Source organism: Heterodontus francisci, unplaced genomic scaffold, assembly GCF_036365525.1.
Source record: "Heterodontus francisci isolate sHetFra1 unplaced genomic scaffold, sHetFra1.hap1 HAP1_SCAFFOLD_49_2, whole genome shotgun sequence".
NCBI lineage: Eukaryota > Metazoa > Chordata > Chondrichthyes > Heterodontiformes > Heterodontidae > Heterodontus > Heterodontus francisci.
This window is the reverse complement of record NW_027140919.1, coordinates 2,587,386-2,600,722: the sequence shown is the minus strand read 5'-3', so window position 1 is coordinate 2,600,722 and position 13,337 is coordinate 2,587,386.

The following is a 13,337-nucleotide window of genomic DNA, read 5'->3' as shown; positions in this document are numbered from 1 at the left end:
CTTGGCGTCACATTTAACCCTGAGGTGAGCTTCTGAGCTCATATTCACTTCAACATTAAGACCACCTAATTACACCTCCATAACATTGCCCGAATTCACCCCGCGCTCTGCTCATCTGCTGCTGAAACTCTCACTCATGCTTTTGCTACATCTATACTTAACTATTCCAACACGCTGTTAGCTGATCTCCCACATGCTACTGTCCAAAAACTTGAGGTCATGCAGAAGTATGCTGCCTGTATCTTTGCTCGCATCAATTCCCTTTCCCTTATCACCCCTGTGTTCGCTGACCTACATTGACACCCAGTCAAACAAAGTCTTGATTTTAAAATTCTCACCCTTGTTTTCAAATCCGTGCATGGTCTCGCCCTTCCTTATCTCCGAAAACGTCTCCAGCACCAAAACCCTGCCATATATCTGCACTTCTCTAATCCTACCCTCTTGAGAAACCCTGATTTTAAACTCCCTGCCATTTGTGACCACACCTTTAGTTGACCAGGCTTTCGGGTCTGCAATTGTCTCCCTGCACATCTCCGGCTGTCCACTTTTCCATCATTCCTTAAAAACAAACTCTTTGATGAAGCTTTTGTTCAGCTAATCTAACATTTCCTTCTGTGTCGCTGTGCCACATTTCGTTTGATAATGCTCCTGTGAAGCGCCCTGGAATGTTTTATTATGTTAAACGCGCTATGTAAATATAAGATGTGTTACGACTAAGGTGGGAGGACTACACTATTAATTCAGTCTTATTTCTACACCAGTCACAACATTTTTGAAAAATATTCCCAATTACCGAAATTGTCAATCAAATATACTACTTTCCCATAATGGAACACACTAACCAGGTCTCTTTACTGAACAACAACATTTAAAAACATGTATTATAAAACAAGTCTTAAATAGTATAAAAGTAAAGCAGTATCACATAGATCAATACTTTAAAAATCCAACATTACATTTTTTTAAAGTCCCCTTTCTACTTTAAGTAAATGTTAAAGTCCCTTTTTAACTTAGTCCCTTAACACTCACACACAACACATAGATTCAATAGATTTAATTCAATTAACCGAAAAGGAAAACTATGAAGGATTTTTGGATCAGAGCACTATTACAGACAAAAACACGTGGGCAGATCACTTGCCCACCACTGAAGGCAAACAGCATATGAGAAATGCTGCATCAATCTGGCACACAGTCCAACCTCCGAGGACATGCAGACAGGTCACGAGAATCGTCCATATCAGTTCTTTTCAGACAACGTTGAGAATTATTTTTAGCAAGTTTTCTCCAAATACAGGAAACATGATGAATGGACACAATGGATATCACAGGGTGTTTTCTTTGGAGGTTCTGGAAAGTGAGTTGGGTTGTGATCTTCTCTCCTTTTTAAAAACCTCAGCAGCACTTGATATTATCTCCTTCGAGAAGGTAAAACAAACAAACACACTGACTGACAACAAAAGATTGTCAGTTATTTTTCTCTGCCCATCCCACGTGCTCTGCTACTACTGGGTTTGTCCAAGCGAATGAGTGCTTGTCATGTTTCTGCCCGTTTCCAGGGTTTCTGCTGCATTTCCAACCCAGACTATGTGACAACCAGCAACACTGTTGCCAATCCGGATCCCTCAGCGTCCCATTGAAGGCTTCCTTTATAAAAAATCCTTTGACGTTTATTCAGATTAACTATAACTACCTTTAAAATATTTTTAACAAAACAGAATAATTTTCATCACACCTCCATCTTCGGAGGAATGAAACATGATTTTTATTTGCATTTCGGTGCAACGTGTAGGAAAAATAGAAAAAACATTTTAAAACCCATACCCATTCAAACTTTTTTTGCAGTCAATAAAATTCTATTCCATACTCTCTTTTCATTCAATTATTTGAACAAAGTTCGATTCTCGATAAAACATCTCCAATAACATTATTTTCACCTGCAATGTTAATAATCCTTAAGTGATAATGTTACAACAGTAAAATCCATTGGAATAACCTGGCATTCTGATATTTGTTTCCACAAAGGTTAGGAGGTTGTGATCAGTATATACCAATGTCTCTCTGTTGCCGTGGCGGACATTCATTTCAAAATGCTTCAGAGCCAATAACAGAACGAAGGTTCCTTTTTCCACTGCAGAATATCGTTTTGATGCGAATTTAGATTTTAGTAAATGTATCCCACTGGCCTTTCTATTCCCATTTTATCATATTGCAACATGACTGCACTGACCGCTAGGTCACAGGCACCAATTACTGCCTTGAAGGTCGGAATACAATTCAAAGCAGACAACACGGCTTCAGTAATCAAAATGGCTTTCAGCCTTTCAAAGGATGCTTGGCACTCCCCTGACCAAACTACGCTGGCTTTCTTTTTTTTCTGCAGTAAATCTATCAGTGGCACAGTTATGGGACTAAATTTTGGTAAAAGCAACGTTCGGTAGAAACCACAACATCCATTCCTGTCCCTGCTCTATCCATGTCTCTGAAATGGCCACAACATCGAGACCCCAGGTACAAACCCATGCTGCAAGCTCACCCACCTTATTCCGGGTGCTCCTGGCGTTGAAGTAGACAAATTTTAAACCAAGCTCTTGCTTGCAAGTGCCCTCTTGTGTCCTTATAACCTTATCCCTGACCTCACTACTCTCCACATCCTGCACACTGGAACTACACTTTAGTTTCCCATCCCCCTGCTGAATTAGTTTAAACCCCCCCCGAAGAGCACTAGCAAATCTCCTCCCCAGGATACTGGTACCCCTCTGGTTCAGGTGGAGACCATCCTGTTTGTAGAGGTCCCACCTACCACAGAAAGAGCCCCAATTATCCAGGAAACCAAAACCCTCCCTCCTACACCCTCCCTGCAGCCACGTGTTCAACTCCTCTCTCTCCCGATTCCTGGCTTCGCTGGCATGTGGCACGCGCAACAACCCAGAGAAAACAACTCTGTTTGTTCTCGCTCTAAGCTTCCACCCTAGCTCCCTGAATTTCTGCCTTAAATCACCATCTCTCTTCCTACCTATGTCGTTGGTCCCTATGTGTACCACGACTTGGGGCTGCTCCCCCTCCCCCTTGAGGTTCCCAAAAACACGATCCGAGACATCACGTACCCTGGCACCTGGGAGGCAACACACCAACCGTGAGTCTCTCTCGTTCCCACAAAACCTCCTATCTGTTCCCCTAACTATGGAGTCCCCAATGACTAATGCTCTGCTCCTCTTACCCCCTCCCTTCTGAGCAACAGGGACATACTCTGTGCCAGAGACCTGTATCCCATTGCCTACCCCTGATAAGTCGTCTCCCCCAACAGTATCCAAAACGGTATACCTGTTGTTGAGGGAAACGGCCACAGGGGATCCCTGCACTGCCTGCTGGTTCCCTCTCCTTCCCCTGACGGTAACCCACCTACCTTCTTCTTTTACCTGAGGTGTGACTGCCTCCCGATAACTCCACTCAATAATCCCCTCCGCCTCCCGAATGAGCCGAAGTTCCTCCAGCTCCAGCTCCAGTTCCCTAACGCGGTCCTCGAGGAGCTGGAGCTGGGTGCACGTCCCGCAGATGCAGTCAGCAGGGACACCCTTGGCGACCCTTACCTCCCACATTCTGCAGGAGGAACATTCAACTTCCTTAACCTCCATTCCCACTATTCTAAATTCCCAAGTTTTTAACTAATCACACGATAAAACAAGAAGAGAAATAGAAAAAGTCTTACCTTACCTACAAACAACTGAGTCCTTTCTTTTGGTAAGAGGAGGAGGGCGGGTGGGAGACACTGCAAGAGTAGTGTCTCGGGTGCAGAAACAGCCCAAATATATAGGTTTCTAATTACCCAGCAGTCCCTGCTCCACCGAAACTCCCGATGAAATTGACTTCCCAGCTGTTCACTCTTGGCTCGCAATGCCTGTGCTCCTGGAAAAGCTGCACAACGAAAAGGTAAGAGAATTTACACAGCCCAAATATATAGGTTTCTACTTACCCAGCAGTCCCTGCTCCACCGAAACTCCCGATGAAATTGACTTCCCAGCTGTTCACTCCTCGCTCGCAATGCCTGTGCCCCTGGAAAAGCTGCACAACGAAAACGTAAGAGAATTTACACAGCCCAAATATATAGGTTTCGACTTACCCAGCAGTCCCTGCTCCACCGAAACTCCCGATGAAATTGACTTCCCAGCTGTTCACTTCTCGCTCGCAATGCCTGTGCTCCTGGAAAAGCTGCACAACGACCTTGTTGGGTCTTCTTGTTGGTTTTTATCTAAATATGAAAGCCCTTTATCCAATCTTGCCTCGCAATTCAGTATTATTCAACCGAAGAGTAGAAGGTCCAATTAAAGCAATTTTCGGGCCTCCTTCTGCCTCATCATCATAATCCCTTTCATCCTTCACTATCCCTATTACCGGACATACCAATACTTGCTTATTCTCCTCCGGGCAATAACAGTGTTTTACCATATTATACGACACAATTAATTCTTTTTCCGGCGGACTGGAGTGCAAATCAAATAGTTTATTTGATTAATTATCTTGACCATTTTATTTAACTCTACAACAGATTGCCCCACTGTGATCAGAGAAGGCTTATTAACTATTCCCTTTGGTTATCCAAATCCCCAAAGAACGTTTATGTTATTCGGCTATCTGACAGTGGTACCAATTTTACCTCTGACACTGGAACTTGTTTTGCAATTGCTTGGGTTATTCCACATGAAGGGAACATTCCTGCAAATGTTTCCTCCAACTCTTGTGACTTTTTGACAGCACTTCTTTACTTTTATCCGTGATAACTGGAAGAGCAGTTACTTTTGCTCCTGCCAAATAATTTCCCAGGAATAGGCCAACTCTGTTTACTGACAACTATGGACAACTACTGTAGTTACCGTTCCAGACATTAGGACACAATCTAGCTGCTCCCGATACAAAGGTACAGGTATATATTCCCGCCAATACCCTTCACTAAATCTTTAACGTTTAGTGTGCTCTCTGGTGGAAATGTTATGCATTTCCTCAGCAAAATCTTTTGGATAGCTCCTGTATCCCTAAGTATAATTATGGGTTGAAGTTCCTCACTTGCATTTACTTTCGACAAGAATTCCCAATAACTCTCAGGTATCTCATTCACAACACCTACATTCACAGTGTTTTATGTACTTGGCCTTGCAGCTGCTGTCAGAGCGACAGTCTGATCTGTCATACTCCCAGACAGTGCATCTTTCACTGCATTGAATTGTGCACCCCAATAAGTCCCATGGGTTTTGATGAATCATCCAGCATTCTGCACAAATATGTTCCAACGTGTGATAATGGTAACGTTTAGTCTTGTGGACCTGAATTCCAATGGAGGGAGTGAATTTTTAAATTCCTCCAGGAGAATTCGTTCCCTAAGAGTCTCACATGTGGCTCCATCATTAAGGCCCGTAATCCAACAATCAATATTAATTTGCTTCACACTCTCAAATTCTTTATGAGTCTGCCCAGCAAATCTTTGTAAGTTACAACACTTATGACGGCAATCTTTCGAGACTAACTCACAGGCAGCGAATATAGCCTTTTTTACCATCCCATAATCTGCAGAGCCTCTTCCGAAAGCTTGGCATAATCGTCATTAGATCTGTCCATCAACCTGTTTTGCATAAGCAATGGCCATCTTTCCTTTGGCCGCTTCATCATTTGGCTATCTTTTCAAAAACAGTGGCAAATGCTTCTACGTCCATTTCCTCAAATTGTGGGAGGACTTGTACAAATGTAAACAGCTCTCCACTGGGTTCTGAGCTGGAGACAAACCTTTCCCCACCAGAATTTTCACTGAAGTCAAGACTTTCATTAATTCCAGCTTTATAATCTGGCATTCCTTTTCTCTTTCTCTTTCTCTTTCTTTTACCTGAAGTTCACGTTTTCCATTGTCAATTCTTTTTCACGCAAAATATTTTTTTTCAATTCTTTTTCCTGCTCAATTGTTTTCATTTGTAACTGAACTTGAGCTAATTGAACTGCATTACCCCGGTTTGCATTGTTCTCCTTTCTCCGATTCAAAATGTCGTGCGATTACTACAATTTCGTCTGTTTCCTTCGCCCCTGGTTGTAACTCTAATGCCAACAGATCAGTCAAATCCTTTCGCTGAATCTTGCAAACGTATCTGCAATCACTGAGGGATAGATTTCCGTCCCCAGAAAAGTCATAGCAACTGTTAAAGACATTCCACAGGTGTAAACTTTAATCTATTGCACAAGAAACCTGGTTCTGTTCTCCCTGTTCCATTTATTGTTACCCCACGTACAATTGTATGTCATCGGCCATGGGTTTATCCCAGACCAGCCCACAATTAAATATGTTACGACCGAGGTGGGAGTAGTGCATTGTTATTTCAGTCCTACTTCTCCACAGGACACAAAAAAATGGGTGAGATTCTAAACGAGTACTTTGCATCGGTATTCACCGAGGAGAGGGACATGACGGATGTTGAGGTTAGGAACAGATGTTTGATTACTCTAGGTCAAGTCGGCATAAGGAGGGAGGAAGTGTTGGGTATTCTAAAGGGCATTAAGGTGGACAAGTCCCCAGGTCCGGATGGGATCTATCCCAGGTTACTGAGGGAAGCGAGAGAGGAAATAGCTGGGGCCTTAACAGATATCTTTGCAGCATCCTTAAACACGGGTGAGGTCCCGGAGGACTGGAGAATTGCTAATGTTGTCCCCTTGTTTAAGAAGGGTAGCAGGGATAATCCAGGTAATTATAGACCGGTGAGCCTGACGTCAGTGGTAGGGAAGCTGCTGGAGAAGATACTGAGGGATATGATCTATTCCCATTTGGAAGAAAATGGGCTCATCAGTGATAGGCAACATGGTTTTGTGCAGGGAAGGTCATGTCTTACCAACTTAATAGAATTCTTTGAGGAAGTGACAAAGTTGATTGATGACGGAAGGGCTGTCGATGTCATATACATGGACTTCAGTAAGGCGTTTGATAAGGTTCCCCATGGCAGGCTGATGGAGAAAGTGAAGGCGCTTGGGGTCCAAGGTGTACTAGCTAGATGGATAAAGAACTGGCTGGGCAACAGGAGACAGAGAGTAGCAGTAGAAGGGAGTTTCTCAAAATGGAGACGTGTGACCAGTGGTGTTCCACAGGGATCCGTGCTGGGACCACTGTTGTTTGTGATATACATTAATGATTTGGAGGAAAGTATAGGTGGACTGATTAGCAAATTTGCAGACGACACTAAGATTGGTGGAGTAGCAGATAGTGAAGGGGACTGTCAGAGAATACAGCAGAATATAGATAGATTGAAGAGTTGGGCAGAGAAATGGCAAATGGAGTTTAATCAGGGCAAATGCGAGGTGATGCATTTTGGAAGATCCAATTCAAGAGTGAACTATACAGTAAATGGAAAAGTCCTGGGGAAAATTGATGTCCAGAGAGATTTGGGTGTTCAGGTCCACTGTTCCCTGAAGGTGGCAACGCAGGTAAATAGAGTGGTCAAGAAGGCATACGGCATGCTTTCCTTCATTGGACGGGGCATTGAGTACAAGAGTTGGCAGGTCATGTTACAGTTGTATAGGACTTTGGTTCGGCCACATTTGGAATACTGCGTACAGTTCTGGTCGCCACATTATCAAAAGGATGTGGATGCTTTGGAGAGCGTGCAGAGGAGGTTCACCAGGATGTTGCCTGGTATGGAGGGCGCTAGCTATGAAGAGAGGTTGAGTAGATTAGGATTATTTTCATTAGAAAGACGGAGGTTGAGGGGGGGACCTGATTGAGGTGTGCAAAATCATGAGAGGTATAGACAGGGTGGATAGCAAGAAGCTTTTTCCCAGAGTGGGGGTTTCAATTACTAGAGGACACGAGTTCAAAGTGAAAGGGGAAAAGTTTAGGGGGGATATGCGTGGAAAGTTCTTTACGCAGAGGGTGGTGGGCACCTGGAACGCATTGCCAGCGGAGGTGGTAGATGCGGGCACGATGGAGTCTTTTAAGATGTATCTAGACAGATACATGAATGGGCAGGAAGAAAAGAGATACAGAAGCTTAGAAAATAGGCGACATGTTTAGAGAGAGGCTCTGGATCGGCGCAGGCTTGGAGGGCCGAAGGGCCTGTTCCTGTGCTGTAATTATCTTTGTTCTTTGTTCTTTGTTCTAACACACTTTTTAAAGTTTTCCCACTTACTGAAACAGTCAAGAAGATAGCATATGTGGAAAGAGAAGCAGAGTTAACGTTTCGGGTCAGTGACCCTTCTTCGGAACTGACAAATATTAGAAAAGTCACAGATTATAAACAAGTGAGGTGGGGGTTGGGCAAGAGATAACAAAGGAGAAGGTGCAGATTGGACCAGGCCACATAGCTGACCAAAAGGTCACGGAGCAAAGGCAAACAATATGTTAATGGTGTGTTGAAAGACAAAGCATTAGTACAGATTAGGTGTGAACATACTGAATATTGAACATCAGCAAGTGCAAACCTGAAGAAAAACAACCTGAAAAAAACAGTGGGTAAGCAAACTGAACAAACTAAGATGAAATGAAATAAATGCAAAAAAAGATTGTAAAAAATGTAAAAAGGAATGCAAAAAAAAAGGAAGAAAAAATAACTAAAAATGACTAAAAATGAAAGTAAAGTGGGGGGCTGTCATGCTCTCAAATTATTGAACTCAATGTTCAGTCCGGCAGGCTGTAGTGTGCCTAACCGTTTGCCAGTTCTTTTCCTCTGTCCATCCCAGGTGCTCTGCTACGACTGGGCTTGTCCAATTAAAACAGCACTTGTCACTTTTCTGCCCTTGTTGTCAGGGTTTCCTCTCCATCCCGAACACAAGTCATGCGATAACCAGCAACTCTGCTGCCAATCCGGCTCCCTCAGTGTCCTCCAATGGCTTCTTAAAAAAAGTGCGCGCTCCAACATTGAATCAGTTTAACAATAAATTCCATTGAAAATATACTTCTTTAAAAAGAAAACAGAATCAATTTCATGACAGTTGTTTTGTTGTTTCCTAATGTGATGGTGGTGGCAGGAATTTCATTATCCAGGTTGAAGTTTCCCTGATGTACTGGAATGCTGGCAAAGAGGCCTGAAGGCAACGCCAAAAGACTTTACCAAGACAGTGAGGAGCAGAAGACATCTCCATTATGGTCAGGTTGCAGCTCATCAAGAGGTATGAATTGCTTCCTGTGCTTCTCTTCAGTTAAAAACTTTTACAAACGTGTCAGAACTTTTGAAGCGTTGAAATATTTCTAGAACCTTCCGAAGGCAGATAAGAAATAGTCTAAAAACCTTTTTTAAAAAAGCAGCAGTGCATTTTAAAGATTGTGTTCAGATAAACTAAGTGAGATTAGCAGTTAAAAAAAAACAATACAGACGAATGAATTCACTGTCTCGGGAAAAGCACGTATATACTTGCTGCCAAAAAAGGAAAATGGCAGTGCAAAAGGCAGATGGGAGGAAAAAGTGTGAAAATGTTACTGATAAAAGTCTAATTACATTTATCAATGAGGTGGACATGAAGCATCTCTGGCTTATTACTGTATTGGGTGTATTACTGAAGAGGACGGTGTGAAACAGACTGGTAAGCTCGAGGAAGTGCTCGTTAGGAGGGAAGATGTGTTGGGGTTTTTGAATAACTTGAAGATAGACAAGTCTCCCGGGCCTGACGGGGTATATCCAAGGATGTTATGGGAAGCAAGGGATGAAATTGCAGAGCCGCTGGCAATGATCTTTTCATCTTCTCTGCTGACGGGGGTGGTACCAGGTGATTGGAGGGTGGCAAATGTTGTGCCCCTGTTCAAGAAAGGGAATAGGAACAACCCTGGGAATTACAGGCCAGTTAGTCTTACTTCGGTGGTAGGCAAGTTGATGGAAAAGGTGCTGAGGGATAGGATTTCTGAGCATCTGGAAAGACACTGCTTGATTCGGGACAGTCAGCACGGTTTTGTGAGGGGTAGGTCTTGCCTCACAAGCCTGATTGAATTCTTTGAGCAGGTGACCAAGCAAGTGGATGAGGGTAAACCAGTGGATGTGGTGTACATGGATTTTAGTAAGGCATTTGATAAGGTCCCCCATGGTAGACTTATGGAGAAAGTCAGGAGGCATGGGATAGTGGGGAATGTGGCCAGTTGGATTAAGAATTGGCTAACTGATAGAAGGCAGAGAGTGGTCTTAGATGGTAAATACTCAGCCTGGAGCCCAGTTACCAGTGGCGTGCCGCAGGGATCAGTTCTGGGTCCTCTCCTGTTTGTGATTTTTATTAACGACTTGGATGAGGAAGTCGAAGGGTGGGTCAGTAAATTTGCAGATGATACAAAGGTTGGTGGAGTTGTGGATACCGAGGAGGGCTATTGTCGTCTGCAAAGGGACTTGGATAGGTTGCAGTGCTGGGCTGAAAAGTGGCAGATGGAGTTTAACCCTGAAAAGTGTGAGGTCGTCCATTTTGGAAGGACAAACATGAATGCAAAATACTGGGTTAACGGTAGGGTTCTTGGGCATGTGGAGGAGCAGAGAGACCTTGGGGTCTATGTGCATAGATCATTGAAAGTTGCAACTCAAGTGGATAGGGCTGTGAAGAAGGCATATGGGGTGTTAGCGTTCATTAGCAGAGGGATTGAATTTAAGAGCCGTGAGGTGATGATGCAGCTGTACAGGACCTTGGTAAGGCCTCATTTGGAGTACTGTGTGCAGTTCTGGTCGCCTCATTTTAGGAAGGATGTGGAAGCCTTGGAGAGGGTGCAGAGGAGATTTACCAGGATGTTGCCTGGAATGGAGAATAAGTCTTACGAGGAAAGGCTGAACATTCTAGGCCTCTTCTCATTAGAAAGGAGAAGGATGAGGGGTGACATGATAGAGGTTTATAGGATGATCAGGGGAATAGATAGGGTAGACAGTCAGAAACTTTTTCCCCGGGTGGAGCAAAGCGTTACAAGGGGTCATAAATTTAAGGTGAAGGGTGGGAGATATAAGGGGGATGTCAGGGGAAGGTTCTTTACCCAGAGAGTGGTCGAGGCATGGAATGCCTTGCCCGGGGAAGTTGTTGAGTCAGAAACTTTAGGGACTTTCAAAAGGCTTTTGGATAGGTATATGGATAAAGGAGAATGATGGGGTATAGATTAAATTGTCCTTGACAGAGGACAAAGGATCGGCACAACATTGTGGGCCGAAGGGCCTGTTCTGTGCTGTATGTTCTATGTTCTATGTTTATCGACAGCGATAACTGTAGGGCAGCCAGAAAGTTTAGCATGTTGTCAGCAGTCAGTAGCAGAGGCTGTGACTTTTAACTGCAGTCTTCCAGAGACCACAGAGTGATGTCACAAACCAGTGAGGGTTTTGACACAATCTGCCAGACTTTGTAGAGTTCTTTGAAAAGTGTCACTTTAAAGATTCTTCACAGGTTACTGAAAAATAAAAAGCTGGTTACGGGTGCGGTGTTCGGGGTCATATTATGTCAAATAGTTATATAATTCAGTTGGCAATGGAGACAGACCACACGAAGTGCTTGTAAAATTATCTGTACCCCACAGTGCTGAATTGTGAAATTGCTTTCAGCGCCTGTCTCGTAACTACCTGCTGCTGGGCATGCCTTTGTGTAAAATTTGGTTTGGAAGTCACAGATGACCCAAAAACGGGGATTGAAAGCACAGGCGTATTTCTGAAGTAGTTTCTTACGAGGCAGCAGTTTGAATATGATGATACATAAGCTTAGTACACAGAAAAGACATGCAAACAGAACAGGTTGAACGGTTTACCAATCCCAGATTATACGATGGGAGAGAACGGTGATGACAGTCTTGCTGACAGATGAGGCAGGCGAGGTGTTAAAGGTCTCTTAGGTCCTCAGTCTTCTTGAGCTGGCCAAACTGTTAGGCTGTAACTGAAAACTCAGCTGAAGTTCAGCTTCGGGAAATTCCCCTTCTGTCCGAAGAAGACTGAACATTTCCCTCCCGACCACTTGTTTATGTTCGTCATTTCTCGGGTCTGGTCAGTGTCTCTGGTCAATCATTTTTTAAAATTCCAATTGCCTAATCACCACGGGATAGGTAACCAAAGTAAGTTCACCTCTGCCCATCACTCCACCGTGAACGCACCTTTCACCTTATCTTGTGCTTGGTACAGAGTGTAAATATCTGCCAGACTTTTGAATAAAGAGAGTTTGAGGCTCCATCTGAACAGCTTTAGTTAATGTCTTGTTCAGATCCTGTGTTGGGATTATGCCCTTGGCAGAGATAACACTCTTACATGGTCCTGTGCCTGTCAGTCCTGCAGACTGCTGTAGAATCTTTCTTCATGAGATAGATAGATAGATAGATAGATAGATAGATAGATAGATAGATAGAGAGAGAGAGAGATAGACAGACAGACAGAAAGATGGACAGAGAGAGGGAGAGCTATTTCTAAAATAAAATTCGTTAATTTTCATAAGGTTTTGTGGGGTTATTAGACAGCCATTTCTTGCATTTCACACAGGCACAGTCACGGGAACAGGGAAGACGCAGGGAGCAGTAGGCTGCCTTTTAATGCTTCAATTCGTGAGAGTGACGCTCTGGCATGTATGAGTGGGAACGTGATACTGATGTTACGTTGAATTACTGTCTGTGTTGCGTTATGTATCGATAATTTTTATCATTGAATGAATTTTGTGTTTTTTGAGTCTGTTATTGCTGTAGTTCAGCATTAACCTCTTGTCATTCTAAACTATTCTAATTAATTTCAATAACATGAACTATGAACTATCTCAATTTTACAACAGTTCACAAAGCAGAAACTAGGTAATTAATACAAATTGTAATAGTCTTGCACTCAGCAGTGCAGGTTTTCAACGTTCAGCAGGTAACTACCTCAAAAGCCAGGCAATGAGTATCTGCTGCAATAATAAAATGTCGCTTGTTTCAATTTCTATCCATCCTGTTCTGTTTTATCATTTATTCGAGGTGGGAAAGAGATTTTGCCATAATCAATGACCAAGTACATCAGCCTCCAGCTGCACTCCATCTACCTTGAACAGTGTTGAAGGAGCTTTAATCTGTATATAACCCCTTTATTTTTTAAATCTGTATCTAACCCATTGCTGTACCTGCCCTGGGAATTTGATGGGGAGAGTGTCGAGGGAGCTTTACTCGATATCTAACCCCTTTTTTAACTTTGTATCGAACCCCGTCTTTTTTTTTCTTGTCGAGGGACCCTTTATCTTCCAAGCTCCCTTTCTAGACGTTTTCAAGTAGCTTTATGAAAGAACAGATAAATAAAACAAAAACTCAAATTAAAAAAGCCATTCTCAGCCCCTGCGGTGTCCACCAGTCGTGGAAGGCCTCCAGTGTGCCGGCGGATGCCGCATACTCCTTCTGCATGGACTCCTGTGCGAGACTGCACCCT